Below are 17,173 nucleotides of genomic sequence, written 5' to 3'. Positions count from 1 at the left end.
ATAAAATATAAAATAGGGCCAGGGATGTGGCTTAGTGGTTGAGGGCCTCTGAGTTCAATCCCTGATACAAAAAAATAAAAAATTAAAGCTCATTTGGATTCTTGTCCTGATAACCCTTATAAACCCCATTTCTCAGGTTTCTTAGAACCAGCTTAACCAAATTACTAGTTCCTTCATTGTTCAAGGAATTAAATAATATCTTTGACCACTGTTCATTCTTTCTTTTCTAAGATGTTTTAGGACTTTAATGTTCTTCAATATTCAATATAAATTTATTATAAACTTATTCAATATAAACTATAGTTGAAAAACAAAATAGGGGACAGACTCTTTAGCAAAGATCTTTCAGAACTCACAGTACTTATTTAGTCAAATACTATAAAGAGAACAGTCAGGGACTGGGGATGTGGCTCAAGCGGTAGCGCGCTCGCCTGGCATGCGTGCGGCCCGGGTTCGATCCCCAGCACCACATACCAACAAAGATGTTGTGTCCGCCGAGAACTAAAAAAAAAATAAATATTAAAAATTCTCTCTCTCTCTCTCTCCTCTCTCACTCTCTCTTTAAAAAAAAAAAAAGAGAACAGTCAAATCAACAAAGGATAAGAGAGTGATTTTTAGTTTAACAGTATAATTAAAGAACAAACCAACTAACCTTCCCTCTACCTAATGAGAGAAATATAAAAGTCAACCATGGAACGTCTAGATCTTGTTTTGTGAAATAACTGAAAAATTGGGGAATGTGAGAGGAGGGCACAATTGTCATTAATGTAATGCTGTAATGTACAAGGTCAAGGATTCTAACAAAGTCTAAACGTCTCTACATATATCACTGAGAACTATAGAATTAAAATGAAAATCTATGAGATATAAGCTATATGATATTAAAAGCAGACCTTGCTATATAAACATATAGTTTGCTACTTTTATTTCTTTAGAAGAGTAACAGTATAGCGAGATCTGCAGTTTTCTCTTTTGCTTAAAGCTCCTAAACCTCCCCCGATCCATCAGTGTTGACCTTGATCACCTGTGGCAGAATTCAGGAAATTTTACTGTTGTGTAGAATTTAGGATCTAGATTCAACACCTAGAGGGCCTCTCCCACTCTCCATTCTGTATGTTCCCATGTCTCCAAGAAAAATTAATTCCAACTTGCATAATTTAGTTGACAGGTAAGTTTGAATTTGGTACTGAGATCTAGCTATAAAAAATAGTAGCAGGGACAAAATACACTGGAATTTCTTAGAAAAGCAACAGGAAGTTTTGAAAAATGCTTCTAGTTAAAGTCAGATTTTTATGGTGGCTATTCAGACCCGCTAGCTTTGCAGAATTATAGACATTTTACTGTTCTTTGAAAAAAAGAAGAATCTATAATAAGCATGTCCATTTTAGAGAAATACTGTGTTTATTAATTTTTTTTGTAACCATTCCCAAATTATTTAAAATGTCTTTCTTTGTTCTAGAGCAGTGTATGTATTGGTTAGGATGGGCCTAGAGCTGATGCATTTCCAGGAAGATTTTCATGAGAGCTGCCAGATTCAGACCATCTTTCCTCATGATGGCATTATGCTGGGGATGGGGGGCAGGCGCAGATGATTCGTACAGAACTGTGCTCTTTCAAGGTAAGCATATCGAGTTCAAGAACTTTATCAAGAAATCTAAAGCATTATCCCTTTTGGTGTCGTCAATGTGAAATGGAATATTCATCCTGCTTCTATTTTGGAACATTCCTAGATATATGTAGAATCTTTGGGAATTATCAGTGACACCAGAAATGATTTTTTTTTACATAGATGGAGCCAAGCTTTCCCATGACTGTTGCACTGTCATGATTCTTAATCCACTCCAGGACCAAGCCCATGTCACAGAGCCTGAAACACGGGGGTGGGGTGGGGTGTGGAGGTGGGGGGCAGTGTGATACAGTTGTTTCCAGTCCACACCTCAGATATACCAAGGGGATGATTGTCACTATGACCCCAACAGACCAAGGCAATGGTCACCACTGTGATCCCAGCAGACAAAGGAGAAAGTCACCACTCTGACCTCAATGGAACAAGGAGTTGTTACCACTCTGACCCCAGCCGACCGTCATTCTCGTGGACACCAGCAAAAAATTTATACCAAACTTGGAAACATCTACTGACTCGGATAAGAAGTTTCAGGACATATGGAGGGAATATAAAATGTGGCAGGAGATTTGGCTGGAAAAGTAGGCAGGATCAAGGCCAGGAAGGACATGAAAGCATCAAGCTTAAAAGTAGAGATATCAGTCTTTAACATTACAGAGGGCCCATAAGGGATTTAAGCAGAGAAAGAACATGATCAGATAAGCAAGTTAGAAATAACTTATTAGCAGCAGTGTGGTGTGAAATTATTATTTTTAGAGTTTAAAACACCAGCCTCATAATAATATAGAATGGACACTAGTTGCCAGTCTTGCAAGGTTGTATCTGGAAGACACTCCTTGCCCACTGGGTGGGTCCTCCCTGGCTGACTTCTCATTTCTGCCACTTAGTGGACTCCATGGAGGTGGTGACCTTCAGGCCTGGACCTACCAACCTGCCATGCTCAGTGTTACTAGAGATATGAAAGGAGTTGATAGACCACAGAGGAATTAGTATTAGTTCTTGAGATGAGCCACATCAACAGATCCTGCTAACATTATTAACAACACACAGAATTTTACAAGGGAATTGTTTGCCATTGTAGACAACTACAAGTTGATTTTTGTGCAAGGAAGTAGGTCCAGCCAGTTCAGCACTGTCCCTTTAAGCCTGATTGCCTGAAAGTAAGAAAGTGTGCTGACTATGTGGCGACAGGAGCTTGGCAAGCTAAAGCCACAGAAGAAGCCAAGAAGTTTGGGACTGTGAATACAGTCCACCTGAAACTTGGGAGAAATAAAAAAAAAATCCCAGATCCAAGCACCTGGAATTTCAACCTGACACTTCCTATGTGTAACACTGTGCAAATGAGACTGAGCACACAGTGGAGTTTGACATCAGAACTGATGTCAAGGGAGCGGTGCTGGCTTGCCATGTGTCCTCAAATAGAGCTCTGCTTTTTTTCTTTCTTTTTTTTTCCCTCTTTTTGAACATGGTACTTTCTTCATCCAGAATTCCTCCCCTCATTCTATCCCCAGATTACCTTTCCTTTCTTTGCTCCTTTTTGTCCTATTTATCCTTCTAGACTCAACCCAGGTGTCAGTTCCTCCAGAGGCTTCTCTTCTCCTGTGCTGACTGCTGTAGCAATACAGTGTTCTCTCCACTTCATGTACTTGCCGTTATCTGCAACTCAAAGCTAGACTGTAAGATTTTGAGCTAAGACCTGAACTGACCATCTTGTAAGTGTATCCTGGCTACACTAAATATTAAGAAAAGAGGCAGATAGTTGCCTCATCTGTCTCTGCAAAGAATCACATTTTTTTTTTAGTATCTTTTTTTCTTTTTGGTACCAGGCATAGAACCCAGGGCACTTAACCACCAAGCCACATCCCAGCCCTTTTTTTATATTTTATGTAGAGATGAGGTCTTGCTGAGTTGCTTAGAGCCTTGCTGAGGCTGGCTTTGAACTCACAATCCTTCTGCCTCAGCCTCCCAACCTGCTGGGATTACAGGCCAGCACACCATGCTCAGCTAAAGAATCACTTTTTATAGTAAAATTATCTTGAGTTTATTGACTGTCAGCAATGTACAGAGTTTAAGCCAGATTCGATATAGCCTCTTCCCAGTGACCCTAGCTCCTAAGTGTAACCATTATTACATAGGTTCTTTTTCTTGGTTCCTTTGTAAAGTGACAGACAATAAAAGAAAACAAATTTAAACCATACTATTGCCAAGTAGAGGCTGTTTCCTGTTTCCCCATCAGGTAGTCATTAGTATACTTAGAACATTTTTCATACTTCATAACTTTGCCTATGGTCAAAACAAACAGCATTTATAAACATTAAAATGTTCCCATTTTTCTCAAAAAGTCTGGAGGAAATGATCACTTGCTGGATTTAAGGCCAAGTCTTCCACTGGTATTATGTGACCCTGGCCCTCTGGTGATAGCATGTGACACAGCCTCACCCAGCATATTGTGTGGGCCTTGACTGTACTTCCCTCTCAGTCACTTCAAAGCGTGGCTCATCTGCCCAAGAGACATTTATTGTGTGATCGATAACTGACAAATGTCTTTCTTGTCTTTTTCTAAATGTGTTTCTGTCCAGAGCAAGTTGGTTCCCTTTTGACAAAAAGACACTATTCATGAGAAAAACTTCCTGACAAAAAGAATCCTAGACTTTATTGCCAAGTATCAGCAGCATAAGGAAAAGCACAACTGAATGAGGATTAGAACTTTGTGTGTGTTATTGACTTCAGGTTCCCACCAAAGCAAACATGGCATCAGGGTAAATCCTCTTATGATTTAACTTGCTCTGAGCCACCCCTAGATGTCAAGGTTGCTGGTAAATGTGTTCAATCCATGCCCCAACATACTTTGAGTCTCTAAATCTTTAACAAAGTATATTATCCTAAAGACTTAGAGTACATAATTCTCTTAATCCATGTTAGAAAAACATCATTATGAAACCTAAAATAGTGTTCTTGATGGTCTCATTTAGATTCCTTGTCTCTTTAGCTAAGCAACTCTTCCTATTCGTGGGATCTTCTCAGAAGGTATTTTGTTTCAAAAAACAAAAGTCTCAAGTGATGTGAATGTTTCTGCCTGGGATAGGTGAGACCAGTACTTTTCAGAGGTGGTTCTGTGTTCTAATGATTCCTTGGAACTCTCAAGATCAAGAGGGGTGAATGGGAGGGGCTGCCCACCCCAGTCTCTACATGAGCAGCTCTATTTTTGTCTATTTTGTATAAATTGCTCTCTAACACAGATTTCATTTGAAAAAGGATTCCATTGCTTAAAGATAAGCTTAAAAAAGGAAAACCAAACTAGAATATTTTTTTTGGATTTAGCAGTTAGATTACATTGCATACAAATAAAGTAGTCTTAAGATACCCAGATTGCTGAGGTTCTAAGCAGTAACACATTTCTTTAAAATATTCATTTATTCTACAAATATCTATTGGGCTTCTCCTATATGCTAGGTGCTACGCTAGCTTCTGGGATACATCTGTAAAATAGGCATGACACTTGCTCTCATGGACTGTGTAGTCTAATGGAAAGACAAGCAGGTAAGTAAATAATTATCATGCATTGTGATAATAAGGTGCTAGTTAGGGAAAGAAATCAGAAAAGGCTTATGAGTGTTACTGAAGTAGAAGTCGGAAATTTGGAAAGTTCAAGAAACAAGAATTGCATATGTAAAAACCTATGGGCAAGAGAGATAATGTCTCTCTTGAAGAACTAATATATATAAAGTGCAGGTTAGAGAAGACTTATAAGCAGCCTTAAGGGATATGGATTTTGTCTCAAAAGCCATGTGAAGCAGGAAAGAATGGTCATATTTTTGTTTTGAAATGCTAAGTCTGACTACAGGTTGGAGAATGGAGTGAAGGGGAGCAGAACGGGGAAGCAGAGATGAAGACTATTCAAGAGTTCCAAGTGAGAGCCAGGTGATGTGGTACATGCCTCTAGCCACTAGGAGGATCACAATTTTAAGGCCAGCCTCCACAACTTAGTGAGACCTTGCCCCAAGATAAAATTTAAAAGATGGAGAGCCTGGGGGTAGCTCAGTGGTAGAATGCTTGCCTTCCATGGGTGAAGTCCTGGGTTTGATCCCTGGTTACCCCTCTACTCCCCTCACACAAAAAGTTTCAAGTTAGAGATGTTGTAAGGGAGTAGAAGCATTAAACAGAGAGACACTGCCAAATTCTAGAGACAATGTAGGATTAGAGTCAGGTGAGTCTGATTACTGATGAGATGGACATTGGGTATGAAAGAGGAGGTGTCAAGGATGCTATTCAGCTTTCTGGCTCAGGCAACTGAGTGAATAGTAGAGTCAGTAAACTTGTGGAAGAGGGTCAGGTTCAGAGGGAAGATAATGAGATTCATTTTGGACACATTAAGTTGGAGACCCCCATGGGGCATTTATGTAGATGCTGAGTAGGCAGTTGGATAGGTGGCTTTTTAGGTTAAAAGGCAGTCTAGGCTGGAGATACAGATGTGGGACTGCTCAGAGTAGAGATGGTGATCACACCCTGGAAATGGAGTAAATGCCAGCTCCTAGTGAGTAGGCTGTAAAAACAAAACAAACAAAAACAACAACAACAAAGTGATTTAGAAAGGTGGCTGAGATATAGAGAACAAAGAGAAAGAAAAATAAGAGAAGGTGGTGTCATAGAAGCCAAGAGATGGGAGCTGTTCAATGACAGGTGTATGAGAAAAATGTTAAATGTTGTAGAGGTCACAATCTGAAAAATATTTGCAGAGTGTGGGAATATTATTAGAAACAACATTCACAAGTTCTCTGATTACTTTTTGGACTAGTTGAAAAGTTTTCTATACTCATCCAGGAACAAACCTCATACAAAACTGTAAAAACTTAATAATAATAACAGCTGGGAGACGGGGCACCTTTCATTCTCAGTGGACTGCTATACCAGTGTGTAGTTTCTGTAAATATCAGAGAAGGTTTAAAAGATAAACAACAAATGGTTGACATATCCCTCCTCACACATATGGAGGCAAGAGCTGAAGGGCTATCTCATGTGAGCCCTAAAAAACCAAAAAATAAAAAGCAGGAGTCCCACATGGTCTACTTTTTAATGTAATACAATGTTAGTATTATGTAAGATACAATAAATATAACTTGGAAATAAATAGCTAGAATAAGTGGGATCTACACACACCCTAAAAAAATTTGCAAAGTGATGTTAATTCATAGTTGCATTTCCCCCAGACATACTTCCACCTTCCACCCACCTCTTCTTAACTTCTGTTTATTATTCTCCTTTCTACCTGCACTTGTTGGGCTTATCTTGAGGACTGTGGTTGCTGGTAAATAGGTTGAGTTTGGGATTCTTCCCAGAATGGTAAGACAGTATTTCCCATAAGGTAAGTGGTTCTTGCAGACATTCACCACTCTATAAACTACCTGGGGAGTATCTAGCTTACTGGCTTCCTTTTATAGTTGAAGAAATTGGGATAGAAAAAAATAATAACTCACTTAAGCAAAGACACTTCAGGCAATGAGTGGGCAGCTGAAGTAGGTCCTCATGCCACCTGTCCTGTATGTATAAAAATGATGCATCTGGGAGATAACAGGACCAAAATATGCTCTGTCCTATTTTATACTACAAGACTAGTTCTGCTCATGTCAAGCTGCTAAACCATTCAGATACAAAATAAAGGGCAAAAATCTAGTTATATATGTTTGGGAGACATTGTGAGAACCAGTCCACAATGTGAATTCTCTTGTATTTCCTGTTTCACTGTTCTTTGTGAAGAAAGAAAGAAAGAGAGAGAGAGAGAGGGAGGGAGAGAGAGAGAGAGAGAAGAGAGAGAGAGAGAGAGAGAGAGAGAGAGAGAGAGAGAGAGAGAGAGAGAGAAAGAAAGAAAGAAAGAAAGAAAGAAAGAAAGAAAGAAAGAAAGAAAGAAAGAAAGAAAGAAAAGAAATTGTTTTCAAGGAGATTGGAGGTGGAAAGATATACGCTGATTTCTTCTATAATGGTTATTAAGTTCTGCATTGCCTGAAGGTTCAGGGATCTTTCCACTCCAGCACTCAAGCTCAGCCACAACATCTTTTCTAGTAGTGCTGATACCTTGACCATCCCATGAGATGTCAGGAATTCAAGTGACTGCCTGGATGGGGCTGGCAATGGAACAGGGAAGGACTGAGCCAGATAAAGCAGTTAAATCCAGCTGTCCCTGGGCCAGGTTAATGAAACAGAGAAAATGGCTTTCTGTGGACAGATGCAACTCTGAGCTGCCAAGAAATTTGATGGCATGATGGAGGAGGCTGGAAATCCCAAAACCATGGAAGATGGTGGAGAATAAAGAAAGACCTTGGACTTTAGAGTCAATAGACCTGGCTCACAATCCCAGCTATGACTCTGATGTTACAATAAAAGCTTGCAGATTTATTTTAACTTCTCGAAGCCCTCTCCTCATCTGTAAAAATAAAGTTGTGAAGATGCAGTGAAATCATGTATGTAAAGAACCCAATTTACTTCCTGTCTCTTTTTTTAACCTTAAATTTCTTAGTTTCCTCTCAATTCAAGATTTCTCTCTTTACATCCCATGAAACAGTTTTGCTAAAGAAAAACTCCAGCTTTTGCTGAACTGCCCTTGAAGAAAATCTCCTTGGGATTTGGACCTACAGTTTCAGAAGGAGGTGGCATGCTAAGCCTACAGTACTGTGACAAGTGAAAAAATTATTTGTGACAGAGAAAAATTACTTGCAATTTACAATTCTCAGCTGACTCCAAAGGACATTCTTTGTTTGCTGAACAGTGGTGGGTGTGAGGATACAAAGTTCTTAGTTTAAAAAAAGTTCTTAGTAAAATTAAAAAAAAAACTTAGTTCACTAAGTTTTTCTGCATTAGAAATAATCTGGTTAATTGATGAATTGATTGATTGCAGGAGGGCAGTGAGGAGGGAAAAGTCAAAGGAGAATGAATGAGCCCAGAAGAAGCAGCGAATACTGAGTCTATGTGTGGGCAAGACTGAAGGATGAGAAAAGAAGGTGCCGGAAGGAAACTTTTTGGGGAGATCTCAGATGATTAATAGGAATGTTTGTTGAAGTTTGCTTTGTGGTGCTTGATACTACACTTGAATGTGTCTCTGCATGAAATCTACAATAAAATCTATGTTTCTTGTCAGTGTGCTTGGGGAGATTAATTTGTTCTTGCTGAGAAGTGCATAAGCACTGAGTCCTACTTCAAAGTTTCTGAGCCCAGGACAGGGCTGCCTCTAAGGCCCAGGCTTATCTGAGTCACATTACTCAGGTACCAGCATCCTCTCCTCTGGCTGAAGATATGCATTATTTTTTTCGAAGCAGAAAGAAACAAATACCCAAAGAAACTATTGCCTTTGGGCCCAGGGCAGATCTGAAAATCAAAGGTAGAATCTGGTCATAGTACACAAAGTCCAAAAGATTTGGCTTAACCCAGAACTTCTCTGTTTACTTTCCGACATGGTCATAACACCTCTATTCCAAATTGTCGGGGTTACCTGGTAGAGCAGATTTCTGCTTGGAGGTGTGAACCAACGGGGAAATTAATAAGTCTGAAAATAATAAAAAAAAATAATCAGACAGAAAATAGTTTTAAAATCAGGGTGACTGGGTGGGTCTTCCAGCCCTAATATTAACTGAAACAGAACAACAGGGAAAGGCCCAATGTCCCGACCGGCAGGACACATCAACGTGGGCAGTGAACCTAGATGAGGAGGAATGAAGGGACAAGAGACACGAAAGGTGACAGCAAGACAAAAGTTCTGATCAAGCTGCAAACTTTTATTGTTCATACAGGGGTATTTATGGGCTGGGGATGGGGAAGCTCTCTTATCGGCAGTTGCTGGAAGTCTTCACAAGGTGAGATAACGCAGGATGTCTCAGGAAGACAGATGGCCACAGGATGTCTCAGGGAGATGGATGGCTGCAGGGTGTCTCCCAGGCAAGATGTCTCCCAGGGGGCTGTTTTTTGTAACTGTCAGGCTATTCTTTGAAGGAGAACTCCCTTTTGGTCCCTGGCACTGTCAGGCTATTCTTTGAAGGAGGACTCCCTTTTGGTCCCTGGCATCTCCCCCTTACTTATATAAAATATATGACCATACCTTACCGGCCTATGTCTAATAGAGAAATCTTTAATTCTGTTACTTAGGGCTGGATAACCATACTAGCAAACATTAAGCCTACCTGTGTAGGTTAGAAATAAAGGCCTTAAACTAAAAACTATTCTGGAAGTCCCTTTTGATGGTTATCAGGCATTCCTGTCTGAGAATCTCTTTTGCAGCTTCCAGTTTACTTATTTTTGGAGGTTACATTTAACTATTATTATCATTTAAAATACCCAGGAATAGCAGTGTTTTGGCTTTGACTGTCTTTGCTAAGTGTTTAAGATGAAGCAAGTCAAACTGACTTTTGTTTCTATCTATTGTTAACAGTCAGCTGAGTTTCCCTGGGAGTCCTCAGGGAACTTACAGCAGCTTCTCAGTTCTGCTAGTGCCATTTGCGCTAGGATGGGTCCAGGCCTTGCTTGACCATATGGCTTCCCTTGAAAGCATCAGGGATGTCTCCCTTTTCTGATGACCCTCCTCTTCACAGCAAATGCACTGATTGGCTTTCTGTCCTCCACTGGTCTCATTAATCTCCCTGTTTAGGAGGTTATGTGGCCTAGAGTTACAGAGCCCTTTGGAGAAGTCCCCTATTCCCTGACTCAGACTGACTCTGAGGGCAAGAGCCAAATATTGGTTTTCTTGGCCCTTTTAATTTAACTTTAATTTTAGAACTTAATCTTAAACATCCAGCAAATAAGTTTTAACAGCCTTATATTAAAAATACTGGGCTTTAATGTCTATCTCTCTATCCTGTAGGTGATAACTCCTTATCTTAAATTAACCCAGGTTGTGTGTTCTTAAATCAGTACCTCTGTAAAACATTAACAAGCAATCCTTAGACCACCTATAAGCAAACTACAAACTAAAATTAACTAGGGTAAAAACATATTTAGTTTATGTAATGGCTACCTTGAATTCTGGCAGAGTTATACATTATAATCCCCTGTTTGAGATCCTGGTAATCGTGACAAGAACCAAATTTTGGACACAACTTTTGGACACAACTTTTAAATGTACTGAAATCTGGTCTGCTTCTTTCATAGTCACTCTCACATGTAGTGAGATGGGACATAGAGCCTTATCTCAGGTAAGGCAGGGCTCTTTATAAATCTTAAGTACTATAGTTCTGAAGCTGATCTTTGTTTTTTAGACATCATTTTACAAAGCCTACATAAATTGTTGCTCAAGTTTACATGAACATTAGCTAACACAACATAATATCATATCTAAAACATGAATTAAAGAAAGGCTGGAAGCTTTTAACCTCTTGTAGAAAAGTAGCAAAGTATTTTTGTGTTTTACAATAAAACCTTCACACAGATTAGGCTCTCATTAACTTAGAAATACATTTAAATTGTATCTCAGTGTAAAAAGTAACATGGAACTTTACATATCTTATTGATAACAAATCCAGTTAGAGAACACAAATGATATAAATAAATCTCCAACATGTTTTCTTGTAAGTCTAAAATTACCATACAACTTCAAAACACCAGCTTGATATAATGCTCTTTTGAAGGTTCTACCTTACAGACTTGTATACCTGGAAGATATGAATTAATAGCACCATAATTACATTGATGATTTTATATTAACCAAATTTAGCTCTTAAAGAAATAACATTACAATATTGAAAAATAACAGCTGTTGTTTAACCATAGTTGTATACTTTTTAAAAACTTACACATATAACCAATTTACACAGACCTTTTTTATCACTTACTTAAACCCTTTGTTAACTTAATCATATAGACTTTTTGTCCAGAAACACATTTTCCCTCTATTAAATCCATATCTAGAACCTTTTAGTTTTTCATTTCCATCTGTTAACCTTCTTTTTGTTCACATCTTGAAACAATACTTGTAAATTTGTGAATTTAAGCAATTATTTCATAGACATCAACATTTTATTAGGTTTTATTTTTGAACACCTAGAAAAACTTATAAGCTTAATTTTAAAGACATCTTTATTTTTATCTGTTTACCTAATTTAAATTGAACCATTTGAATCATGTGAATCAAAGATATTTGGATCCATTGTTTTTTTTTGAGCACTCTTTGTATATCTGCCAATTGTCATATAACTGCATGATATATAGACATACACACATACAGACATACCAACATACAACACACAACATGAGTGTAACACATACACAAGGCCTTGTAGTTGTTGTTGTTGTTGTTGTTGTTGTTTTTGAATCTCCATTGCAATGTTTAAAAACTCCACAGTTGATCAAAAATAGAACTGATCAGAAAACATTAACTTGTCTATAGGATCAAAACCATGAGCTCAAAAAAAAAATACAGAATCTAAGGAAAAAAACAAGAGTCAAAATGACTGGCCAGTAATTAGTAAATACCATACAATTTACTTTTTGGTTTGGCCTTGTTTGAGTTCAGGTAAAAGGACACTTTTAAGAAAGGGGGATCTGTGGGGATGTAAACTTAAGAAATAAGCCTGTGAGAAAGGTAGAACATCCTTTTAAATGTTGGCAGCGCAGTCTTCCATCTCCAGACGATCATAGTGAACCTGTATGGGCTTAGAGGCTAAAATATTAATCTGTCTTTTAATAAATTGTACCAGCCTGTTTATAATGCAGGGTCCTATGGACATCATTAAAAGTAAACCCAACAAAGGGCCTAATAGTGGAAGAAGGTAGGGTAAAAATCCATTAAGCCCAGTCCAGAGAGGGTTTTCAAATAGTTCCCTTCGTCTCTTTTCTAAATCTGCTTGGAGCTGCTTAATTTTAGTCCGTACTATGCCTGATTTATTGGCATAAAAGCAGCATCGTTCCCCTAAGGCTAAGCAAATACCTCCCTGGTTAGCTGTCAGCAAATCTAAGCCTCGTCTGTTTTGAAGGACCACTTCTGCCAGGGAGTCTATTTGGTCCTGTAAATCTTTAATGGTTCCTGATAGAATTTGTACATCATCTATAAGTTGCTGAGATAGGCGACGGTAAAAGTGTATAGCCGTGCCTAAGCCAGCTGTACCTGTGCCCACAGCAGCTGTTATTCCAAGGCTGGCAAGGAGTGGTAAGGCCTGTATTGCCCTCCTGTGTCTTTTGACTAAGGTGTCTAGGCTAGGAATGGGTAGAGGTTCATCTCCTGGGACAATAGTTATATCAGGGAGTAATAAGGCAAGAACACAGCCACCGGTCCAATTCGCTGGAAGCTTGGGGAAGGCTGAGTTTCCTCCACACATAAAAACTGTACCTTTGGGGGGACAAAGAGATGGGGTGGGTGAGGAATAATTTTTTACTGTTGAGCAATTTCCAAAGGAAGTAACTCCAACATCAATATCATAGGTATTATTTTGCATCACGCCTAAAAGACATAATGTAAAAGTGCCTATAGGCTGTACTTTAAAAGGAAATCCAGGTTGGCATGTATTATCATTGTCTATGATAGAATTAATAGGAACCGCCATAGGCATGACTGCCCCTGTTGTCATGCAGAGCCAGCAATCACCAGCAAGGGTGGGGTTGGAATTATTAAGCAAGGAGAAGGTAGTTCCCAAAATATCTAATATATTGGTATCTAAATCTGGGAGCTGGGATTTAGGCAGCACTAAGGGATGATATGTGAGCTCAGGGATTTGTGGTTTCAAATGTTTGATTATTTGAAGATGCTTGACAGCATCAGTGGGTCCTCCACCATCAGAGACCCCTGTAGGGGCCTTAATGGGCCAACAGGAGGGTTTACCAACAGTGCCTTGGCATCCAGCTGACTGTAACTTGGTGTATATGCCTTCTCCTCCCCGGTCAAAGAGAACGGGAGTATAATGAATAGTGGTCCCCCCTGCTGCATGAGTTTTAGTTAGGGTGGCTTCAAAAAATTGTTCTCCCTGCTTGTTAACACAAATTGAGGCTGACGCATAACAAGAGACATGCATCGCCTGGCTATACGTACAAGTTGCAGAACAACTTTGGAGAGCTTTGCTTGTACTGGGGGGAATAATCTTTGGCTTGTTAACACATACCCATTTAGGTTGATGAAATCCTCCGAGTTTATGGTCAACCTCAGCACAGAGGTAAGCCACCTTAGTCAAGCAGTCAGCAGTCTGGGTCCAACTAGTGGGAGCCTGAGTCCAAGATCCTCCCCTGCATTCGCAGGGAGGGCCAAAAAGGTACTCCCTGATGTTGGAAGGTGGAGGGCCAAGGCCTCCATGCACAAACCTGTTCAACAGAAGTGCCTTAAGCAGGATCCTCACACAGATTATTGGCTGCATCTTGCGTCCTCCTCGCTCTCCTCCTGGATCTGTCTCTCAGTCGTGTCTGCCGAGGCAATTGCGCGCTCCCGCTTGGCCAAGTCTTCCTGGAGGACGGCGTTCCCCCTCAGTCAAAGGCTCGAGCCCCACGTTGGGTGCCAAATGTCCCGACCAGCAGGACACATCAACGTGGGCAGTGAACCTAGATGAGGAGGAATGAAGGGACAAGAGACACGAAAGGTGACAGCAAGACAAAAGTTCTGATCAAGCTGCAAACTTTTATTGATCATACAGGGGTATTTATGGGCTGGGGATGGGGAAGCTCTCTTATTGGCAGTTGCTGGAAGTCTTCACAAGGTGAGATAACACAGGATGTCTCAGGGAGATGGATGGCTGCAGGGTGTCTCCCAGGCAAGATGTCTCCCAGGGGGCTGTTTCTTGTAACTGTCAGGCTATTCTTTGAAGGAGAATTCCCTTTTGGTCCCTGGCACTGTCAGGCTATTCTTTGAAGGAGAACTCCCTTTTGGTCCCTGGCAGCCCAAATTCTTTATTTAAGGAGAAATACATCAAAAGGTTTCAGTGTGGCAGGCTTCTTGAAGAAAACAGGATAAGAATGGGGAAAACAAGTTGTTTGGAGATTGGAAGGTTACGCCCATCTCCGGGTTTGAACCTAAGGGCTATGAGCTAAGGCAGGGCGCCAGCATGATCTGGGCTTTCTTGAACTGGAGAATTTCACCCAGGAGTACCCAGAAAAGCAGCCTACCTGCCTTATGATGGCTCAAAAAAACCCATAATTTATACATGGCTTCCAACACAATCCTAAACAATATTGATGATTCAGAGCATTTACCTCATACTGGAGATGGTGGCACACATCTGGAAATGCCAGTTATTTGGGAGGCTGAGACAGCAGAATTGCTAATTTGAGGTCCACCCTTGCAATTTAGCAAGACCCTGTCTCAAAAAAATAAAGAGGTGGTGGTGCATACCTGTAATCCCAGCAGCTCGGGAGGTTGAGGCAGGAGGATCACGAGTTCAAAGTCAGCCTCACCAAAACCGAGGCACTAAGCAACTCAGTGAGGACCCTGTCTCTAAATAAAATACAAAATAGGGCTGGGGATGTGGCTCAGTGGTCGAATGCCCCTCAGTTCAATCCCCTGTACAAAATAAATAAATAAAAGTAAAAATAAATAAATAAATAAGACTGGGAATGTAGCTCAGTGGTAAAGTATTCCTGGGTTCTATCCCTAGTATGAAAATAAAATAAATAATATTTACCTGATGCTGCAAAATTTGTATTAAGAGTTCAAGAGTAAACCCCAAGGCAGAGATTTTTACTTGCTTGAGAACACCGTCCATGTCCAGAAAATCAATAGTAGCTGCTTTTTGAGTTCATCTGTGAAGTAATGGTCCAATGGGTTCGATTTTCAGAGTTTCTAGCAGAGCTTAGGACCTCACCTAACCCCTCATCTCTGCTTCCCCACAAGTCCCTCCTTTTCCACAGTGGAACAGGGCCTGTTAGCAAGCAAGGAATAGCTTTTAAAACAAAGGTCAGAGAAAAACTCATACCTTGAAAAACTGATAGATGTGAAAATTGGATATGAAGAAAGATGACAAGAGTCCAGAGAGAATCCAAGAAGTTTTTAAGGTTGAGAGCAGTGTGTAGTAGATTGCTTTGAAATAATGGTTCCTCAAATGAATAAAGCTGCAGGGATTTGTTGCTGGAGCTTACTTGTATCGATTCTTTTTTAAATGCAAATAAAATTTAATGATTGGTACAGTTATAGTGATACAAAAGGATGAAAATTGCCATAACACACGTTCATTTGAATTTGTTGTTTTTTCTTGCTTCAATTCTTGAGCACCACTTCCAGAACAGCTACCATTTTAATCAGAGAATCCCCTTTTACAGAATGACTAACATGAACAAATAGGTGGATGTCACTCTACCACGAGGGTGACATAAAGATAGCCCTGAATGTGCTTCAATGATCTGTCACATAGGCCAGCTCTAAGAAATGAGCATCATAATGTAGAGGAGAGAGCATGAGATTTAGAGCCAGATGGCCTGGATGAAAACCCAAGCTCTTCCACTTGCTGCCTGTCAAGCAGGAGATCCCTTTGTTCCTCTGAACCTCAATATCCTCTTTTAGAAAGGGAGGTCTTGTACCTCACATGCTTGTTGTGAGGATCATTGGAAAAATGCAGATGAAAACACTTTAAACGTTTTTCTAATTACAAAGGTAATACATGTTTAATGTAAGAAAATTAGAAACAGACAAAGGAAGATATCAAAGAAGTATCCATAATCCCACCAACCGAGGAGCACAGATAGTATTTCAATACGTCTTTTCAAATTCTTTTATATCTATGCACAACACACACATGTAAATACACACACACACACACACACACACACACACACTTTTAAACAAAAATAGCAACAAACTGTGCATACTATTTTTGTAGCCTGCATTTCCACTTACCGATAGACTGCAAAATATTTCCCTTGCCAATAGTCTTTTGACACATATTCAGGAAAGCTCTTTTAAAACTGTAAAGGGTCCCTCAAATACCAGCAGTTATTAAGAATGAATGAATCAATACAGTCATCTCTTCCTCAATGCGTACAAAACTCTAAAAGCCCCAAAAGTATCTTGCATAATTCTATTGGAAATTCTTTAAATAAAATATAAGATGAACAGGTCAATTTTGTCAACATTTTAAAATTTATTTTCTGATCTTTTTCTTCTGATAATTAGGAAGACAAAAGTTACAAAATGAGATTTTGTCTCAGCATCTTTTATTTTAAATGTCTTTGATATATTCCCTTCAAATTTGCTTTGGCAAGGATGTAAGGATTCTGTTGAGAGATGCTACATATGCACCATGGTGCTTCCCATTAACATAGTTTAAAATCATTACCCAGAATTCGGAAGCTCTGCCCATCTGTTTTCCATGTTTAAGGTCTTCACTCTCATGAACACACTCTCTCTCTTTGGATATATACATATACATATATATATATATATATATATAGAGAGAGAGAGAGAGAGAGAGAGCGAGCGAGAGAGAGATGCAGGAGAAAGGTCAGAGAAGTCAGAGTATACACCAGAGTATACACACACAGAGTATAACACAGAGTATACACACACACACACACACACACACACACACACACACACACATTTTTCCTATGCACACAACCAGAAAATAAATTGCAACCATGTTTTGGAAATGATACAAAAATGAG

At 39.5% G+C, this 17,173-nt stretch overlaps 1 long non-coding RNA gene and 1 pseudogene across 1 annotated transcript; both read left to right on the top strand.

The window, feature by feature from the left end:
- The first annotated feature begins 1,369 nt into the window (after positions 1 to 1,369).
- Positions 1,370 to 8,752, top strand: LOC144364760 (uncharacterized). Its single transcript, XR_013429379.1, has 2 exons — positions 1,370 to 1,618; positions 8,514 to 8,752. It is a non-coding gene; the product is annotated as an uncharacterized LOC144364760 (long non-coding RNA).
- LOC120885008 (phosphoserine aminotransferase pseudogene) lies at positions 1,967 to 7,402 on the top strand (annotated as a pseudogene).
- Positions 8,753 to 17,173: the final 8,421 nt, after the last annotated feature.

This window comes from Ictidomys tridecemlineatus, chromosome 12, assembly GCF_052094955.1.
Source record: "Ictidomys tridecemlineatus isolate mIctTri1 chromosome 12, mIctTri1.hap1, whole genome shotgun sequence".
Taxonomy (NCBI): domain Eukaryota; kingdom Metazoa; phylum Chordata; class Mammalia; order Rodentia; family Sciuridae; genus Ictidomys; species Ictidomys tridecemlineatus.
Note: the sequence above shows the minus strand (reverse complement) of the source record. Positions and strands in the feature narration are given on the sequence as shown.